Below are 7666 nucleotides of genomic sequence, written 5' to 3'. Positions count from 1 at the left end.
TTGTGATACACACACACCTGCAGTCCTGAGCCAAGTCCTTCCATTAACACGGCTAATCGGAGACCTTCAGGGAGCGGATGAACCCTTTCTACACCTTCATATCTGCAGAATTTGGGGAATCTCACTAAAACATGTCCAGGCCTTCATTTACCTTTAAATCAAAAGAAAAGAAAAAAACTTGAGACTTGTCTTTTGCATAAATGAAATAAAGTCTATTTTAGGACCATCAAAATTGCATTGTGAACTTACTATCATGACGATCGATTAAACACAAAATCCATAATAATTTTATTCAGCAAGGGATGCATTAAATTGATCAAAGAAGATATTTATAATGTTACAACAGATTTATATTTCAGGACAGTAAATGCTGGTCTTTTAACTTTCTATGTATCAAATAACCCTGAAAAATTGTATCTCGGTTTCCACAAAAATACAGTTTGCAGCATTGATAATAATCAGAAATGAGCAGCAAATCAGCATATTATGATTTCTGAAGGATCATGTGACACTGAAGACTGGAGTAATGATGGTGAAAATAAAATTATATTATTATATCTAATTAATGTCTAACATAATTAATGTCTGTTATTTTACACGCGCGCTCGCGCACGCACGCACACACCACATACCACGCCACACTTAATCATTCATTCTGAGGTGAACTCTGACCTGGACATGTTCTTGACGGGTGTCACGAGACTCAGGATTCACACATAAAGCACTACAACACACTCTTATTAAATAAACGTTATGTCTCTTAGGACCTGAGAGTCTAATAGTGATGAAGTGAAGCCCGTTAGAGCATGAGTGAAAATTATAAATCATCCCAAAATAGAAAATAAACTAAACCATCACAACACGTGACCTTCCTTATCCCTTTAGACAACATTGCACAGCCCTTAAATCATCGCCTTTACAACCTCGTGAACACACACACACACACATAAACAACATTACTGTAATTCAATCCTCATGATACACACTCATCAGTTCAACCGTCATCAAATGAACACAGTTATCCACTCAGCTGGACGCCATTATGCATAACACTCAGACAAAGGCCATTCCCAAACCCTTTCTGTCAATGAGTTCTGGATCACACAGCTGATGTTAATGGCTGGTCGCCCCGCATGACTGACAATCAGGCATTGAATAACATGAAGAATGAATCACATTTCAAACTCAAATAGTCTCTAAAATGAAATCTGAATCAAATTAGTACAGCATAATTTAATGGTACAAGCTCACTAATGGTCTTAAACTAAGACACACACACAAACACACACACACACACGAAAAGGTCATGTTTTCTTGAGATCAGGTGGTCTGATAACAGAAACAAGGTACAGTACATGCATGCAAGTCTTTTTTCTATTGACTTGAATGGAAATGTTACGCTGGCCTGCCAATGCATCTCTGAAATATCACTGATTTGATCTCATGACGTACACATCTCCAGCATGAAGCTGAATTACAGATTCCCTGAGAAATACAGTGTTCGTTTGATTTAGGGACAGATGGAGCGAGTGGGAGAACGAGGAGAGCGTGTGAAGGGAGACGTATGAGAGGTTATTGAGGCTGTAAAGAAGAAAGAGATTGTAGGAAGAAAAAGCATGAGTGGGCAACAGGCGGAGAGATGAAAGAGTTTCAGTGACTCTCATAAGAAGCATGAGAGAACGACAGATAATAACAGAAATATTAATCTAGTATATGCCTGTATTAATATGAATTTTTGCTCATGCAAACCTTTTTTAATGGATATGCTTTTTTAAAGGCTGATGATGATCTAGACAGCAGGGTAGCGAGTGACCTTTATAGTGCGTAATGATGTCAAATAAGATTTGCTGAATATAAATGAAGAGTTATTTATAATATTTACACAAGATGACACATTTTTTTTTTTATTGCTGTATCTATTATCAATGCTGTTGGTAAATGATGTACTGACACAAGGCACTTAATAAATAAGGCAAAATGAGGAATGTTTCAGCCGAATATTACAAAATGGCTAAATATTTGACTGGCATATCAATATCATATAAATATATAAAAAAAATCTGACTAATAAATATACACTATTGTTCAAAATCTTGGGGTCAGTAAGATTTTTTAAAATGTTTTTGAAAGAAGTCTCTAATGCACATTTATTTGATCAAATATAATTTATTTCTGTGGTCAAAGCTGAATTTTCACCGTCATTACTCCAGTCTTCAGTGTCACATGAGCCTCCAGAAATCATTATTATCAATGTTGAAAACAGTTTTTACCAATTTTGTGGACACCGTAATACTTTTTTTCAAGATTCTTTAATGAATAAAAAGTAAAAAGATGCAATTCACTGCACACTTGTGTTATTTTTTAAAAAGCTTAAGTGTGTAACTATGCATCACAAGCACCACCAAAAGAAAATTGCAAATATGACGACTTCAACATCTTCCTATACAACTCCTCGTGTCTTAAAATCAAACTAAAACCATTTGAATATCCCCGGAAGTCAAAATGAACACTTTTCAAACAAAATTAGTTTACTTTAAAATGTTTAAAATGGAAAAAAAAAATGCACACTTCAGCTTTAAAGATATTGACGGCACACTATTTATTTTTTCGCCGCTAAGTCTCATATTCAAAATGAAGGCGTAGCTCGATGACGCCGTGATTTTGAGTTATACCACAGATGAACTCTTCTGCTTATTCTCGTCATATATGTGGGTATTTCGATACATTTGAGTGTGTTGAAAGTTGTTATAATGCTGTGCATTCGCTACTATGAGACACTTGTTGCACACTGCAGTGAGCGAGATCGATATTAAAGGGCACCTATTATGACATTTAAAATGTTCCTAATGTTGTTTTGGGAGTCCCCAACAACAGTTTTACATGCATGCAATGTCAAAAAACACTTTTGTTGTCGTATAATATGCATTTATTTTTACCTGATTTGCTCACCGACTCCCAAATGATTCGTTCAACGACTCATTTTTCCAAACCCCTCCTTTGCGCGACGCTAATCTGCGGTGATTGGTCAGATGACCCAGCAGTGTTTACAGAGATAATACTTATTTTTAACACGGAGTACAATGATGCTTTTATCAATTCAATTTTGTTATAATAATGATTATAGTCCACTGCTTTAGTTTGTAGTAAAAAACTAAAAATAAGAATTTAATGTTATGTTAGCGAGCATACCCCAGAGTTCATATTGTAAAAGCACAATCAGTCTTTGTTTGCGTTAGCCCGATGCATAAACATAACGGTTTTACAAAAAAAAAAAAAAAAAAAAAATGCAGTCACGTTACTACGAGGTATTACTCTATTCTTTAAGACAACTCCGAAAACAACGACAAACACTTCACATATCTCAATACATGCCATTGAAGACCTAGAAGCTAAACGGTGCGTACACAACAAACAAAATAATTATTAAGCATGCTACATAAAACATAAAAGCAACAATTATTAATAACACTTACAGGTTGTGATACGGAGGAGGAAGCTGATGCAAATACACTTGGAACTGAACCTTCCTTCAATATCAGCCGGCTGGCGAATCCAAGTTTGATTGCATTTAAGTTGGTAAAGCAATCGTCTTCAAAATGGCGCGAACAAAGCACAAGGCTCGGACTATACTTCTGTGGTATAGTAGTATATATGAATTGTAGCCACTTAGTCTTCAAATGCTCCTCCTTGGGCAGATGAAAAAAGTTGTCTTTTGAGTCGCACTTCAGAACACAGCCTCTCGTCGCCATGACGTTTTTTTCCCTGGCCTTGGAGCGCAATAAGTGGCCGTATCGTATTCAAATAACTTGACAAGTTGACGTCATCTAGTCAGAGAAAAAGCTTCGGTCTTCTAACGATTCATAAAAATGACTCGGAGTCGACTCTTACTTTTGAAAGACAATAACTTTATATACGGGGCACTTTCATATTTCAAACTTTGCAGGATATTTTTGTTCACTTAGATCTATGTTACACACTACATGAAAGGTAAATTTCAAAATTCCATAATAGGTGCCCTTTAAACATGGTAAAACATGGTAAATCTCACTGTAAATCAAGAAAACAAAAAGACTAACTGAGTTGAGCTGTATGAGAATGATTCGTTTTCTGTCAATTAATGTATCAAACAGTTGCTCACCTGCCTAATAAAACACATAATATATTAAAGCGTCTTTGGTGTTTCCATGGTTTCTACAAAATAAAACAACGGAAACCGAGGGTAACGCGGGTATGATGTCATTGATAGGCGTGTCCTGCTTATTTCTCTAGATTTAAACATTCTTGGTAACATTTGGGATAATGCAAGTCAACAAAATATATAACATTGTTCTAGTGGTTTTTGGATATTTTAATCCAAAAATCTTACATAGTGTGCCTTTAATAGAAATTAATGACTTGATTAAATTACTATGCAAAATTACTAACAATACAATAGCATGCATCTCAAATATTACCAACAGATAATAGCGGAGAGATAATATGCGGATATCCTTATTCCAATAGCTGTGGAGCAAATAAACGTATTTTACACCCGAATGAAGTCAAAACTGACCTCAAATATACAAAATATGATAAGCATGTCATAATAAAAAGGAGCAAAGTGTCTCATGTGAGGGGTTTTAGAGGTCAAACAGAACAAAGAGTGAGAGATTTATTAAACAGAGGATGACAGGATGTCTTTCTTCAAGCCGTCTCTATGAAACATCAGCCGATGAAGACAAAACACCACAGACACACAACACAAGCCATGACTCATTCATCTTTCTCAGTCATCTCTTCTTTGCTTCCTCGCTCTTTCTCTCTCTCGTCGTGCTAAAGGACGTGGCATTTGTGTCCCGAGCCGTCACGGCACCTGCAGCTTTTGTGTCAGACGCTAGAATTCATCATCCTTAAGAGTCCAACGTCTTTCTCAGGACAGCTTCTGCTCGAGCCGCCAAAACCAGACAGAGACTGAGCGAGACCCGGCCGCTTTTAACGGCACTAATGATGTATTGGCCAGGCTGATTAATCAGGACATTTACTGACAATATGAGGTTATCACATCAGCTGTTAACAAGTTACTGTCAGAGCCAATCCACAAATCTACCAGAGCCTTGCAACGAACTATAAACATCTCCTGCTTGAGGTTGAGTGAACTAAAGTGACTATTGTGTAGCAAAACATTCAAAACCTTGTACAAGTCTCATTTGTCCTCAACTGGATTTATATCATAATGTTCAATGCCGACATTGCCAATACATATAATGCCAATACAACTTGAGTATGAGAGCAAATGTAATGTACACACACCATCACTCAAAACTCATTATTTTCTTAAATACATGTTTGTACAAACCCCTCACATGAGACACTTTGCTCTTTTTTATTATGACATGCTTATCATATTTTGTATATTTGAGGTCAGTTTTGACTTAATTCGGGTGTAAAAGACGTTTATTTGCTCCACAGCTATTGGAATAAAGATATCCGCATATTATCTCTCCGCTATTATCTGTCCAATATCCACTGGCATGTTTAAATATTATCCACTGGCAAGGCTGTTGGTAAATTCATGAAGTTATACAATTGGGAAGAAAACGTATTATTATGCATTAATTTGCCAAATTGGTGCACACTGAAAAACATTTCGTTCAGGATAATTATACATATCCAGAAATTGCTAAATTCCATAAATAATTACAAAGAAATAGCAAGTAACACTGAATTAAAAATACATTTTTTACATTTTGAAGTAAAAAATCTCAATAATCTTTGTTTTATGTACAACTTTGAAAAAATCATTTTAATTTTTTACAGTGCAGTTCTTGTCAGATAATGTAATGCCAAGAGAGCCGAATATTGGCTGACTAATCGGCTTGGTTGATATATCGGAGTAAATGTGAGGGAAAATGTGTTAAATAAGAGTTGACTTGTTATGTATAGTAATATTTAATTATCTTATCATTAGGTCTCATCAAACAATATTATCAGCCATATCTGATATTAAACAGCACTCACTAGCACACAAAAACTAATGTCATAGAAACTTATGTAGTGTTTTGTATTGTTTTGTGTCCAAACATCAGTAGCACACCAGAAAGAAAGAAAATGATATCCATTAGACTCAAATATATGAAAACAGCACTGAACCACATCAGATCATTCATAATAGCGATGCACAGCATCAGAGGGATGACCTCAACGTCCTAAAAATGATCAACTGGTTGATTCCAACAGTTGCAGTCAAGAACTTACTAAATTATTGTATTATAGAAAGATAAAAAAAACAAATCCTGAATATTCCAAGAATTTACGCTTTAATTTCACCATTACAAATTGCCCTGTCCGATGTCCTTTAGCACAAGGAATCTAAGGCCACATCTCTGGAATCAACACTGATCCAGCATGTGTTTGAATGGGACATTTTCCCCAAGCCTGACTGCAATGTTTCTGCATGCAGCAATGCAACAGCATGTCAATGCATCAGGACATCAGGTCCACATAAAACCCAGCAGACACGCATGAAAACAGGAGAAACTCTTACCGGAGGCTCAGGTGGAGGAATGCGGGACTGTTGCTGTTGCTGCTGCTGCTGGTGTGTGTTACTGCAGTCCGCATGCACTCATCAGCATCATCATCTTCATCATCATCATCATCATCTTCATGAGGCTCTGCCTGGGTTTGTCTGGCGGTGCTGAAGTGAACAGCTCCTCCACACGGTCTTGCATTCGTGTTTTTTTGGGGGGGAATTAAAAGGACAGCAGAGAACAGAGTGTTTCTAACTAACAGAGTCAGACATCAGCCCCACCGGTAGGACACGAGTTGTGTTCTCAATGACGCTTTACCACACTACTCCTACTAGTAGTGCAGTACCAGTGCGCGTGGCAGCTGGAGAGCGCGCTGTTACCTGTTACATTTAGTGGAAGACTCCTCCAGAGGGCGCGTTGTGGCTCATGTAGTTCAATCCTCGCGCTGCATTCAGATTTAATTCAAAATTATTGGAGACGTTGGTATGCTAAACAGTATAACCGTTTAATTCTAAAACATATTACCTGTCGTCGTGCATATTAAAATTCGTCCTGGTTTTGTCCTTTAGTCTATAATAATGATTACAATCAAACTTACCATGTATCCACAGTTGTGGATTGTGATTGGTCCGTTCTGAGCAGCGCTGGAAAAAGTAACAGGTACCACGTGATCATTAAAGAGAAAAATAAAATATTTGTACAAATGGAACAATCACACATACAGATAAACAGGTAGGGGGATAAGAGAAAGAGAAGAAATTGTATCTATCGAATTCTTTATCTGCTAAATATTCTTTATAAATAAAGACGTATATTTTCCGTTGAGTTTGAGTAAAACTACTGACCAATTAGAGACAGCGTTTAGTCCGCTAAGCTCCGCCCATTCTCACCACGGTTTCATGGTAAATGCCATTCCACCTGCTCGCTCATAGTAGGCAGTGAGACGCAGCGCGCATGCTCAGTGCTCGCGTGCTGAAATGAATGACAGGTGACGAGTTTTTCAGGTCGAGTCTCAAGAGGCAAACAACCGCTGTGATCCCAATTTAATAATCGAGTCCATGAAAATAAAGGCTAAAGAGATATTTACTGCTGATATAAGCTATTTGTTTCTGATCTATATCGAAATGCAAAGAGACACACAGAACTTGAAAACTGTTTTT

The 7666-nt window shown here is 36.9% G+C and overlaps 1 protein-coding gene across 2 annotated transcripts in view; it reads right to left on the bottom strand.

The window, feature by feature from the left end:
- LOC306990037 (uncharacterized protein) overlaps positions 1-6776 on the bottom strand; it is a 56584-nt gene extending 49808 nt beyond the window's left edge. For both annotated transcript variants that reach the window (XM_079596253.1, XM_079596254.1), the window contains exon 1: positions 6524-6776. The gene's annotated coding sequence lies outside the window, so the exon portion shown is untranslated. The remainder of the gene's footprint in view (positions 1-6523) is intronic.
- Positions 6777-7666: the final 890 nt, after the last annotated feature.

This window comes from Phoxinus phoxinus (genome assembly GCF_949152265.1).
Source record: "Phoxinus phoxinus genome assembly, chromosome: 21".
Lineage (NCBI taxonomy): Eukaryota > Metazoa > Chordata > Actinopteri > Cypriniformes > Leuciscidae > Phoxinus > Phoxinus phoxinus.
This window is presented reverse-complemented; position numbering and strand designations above follow the sequence as displayed.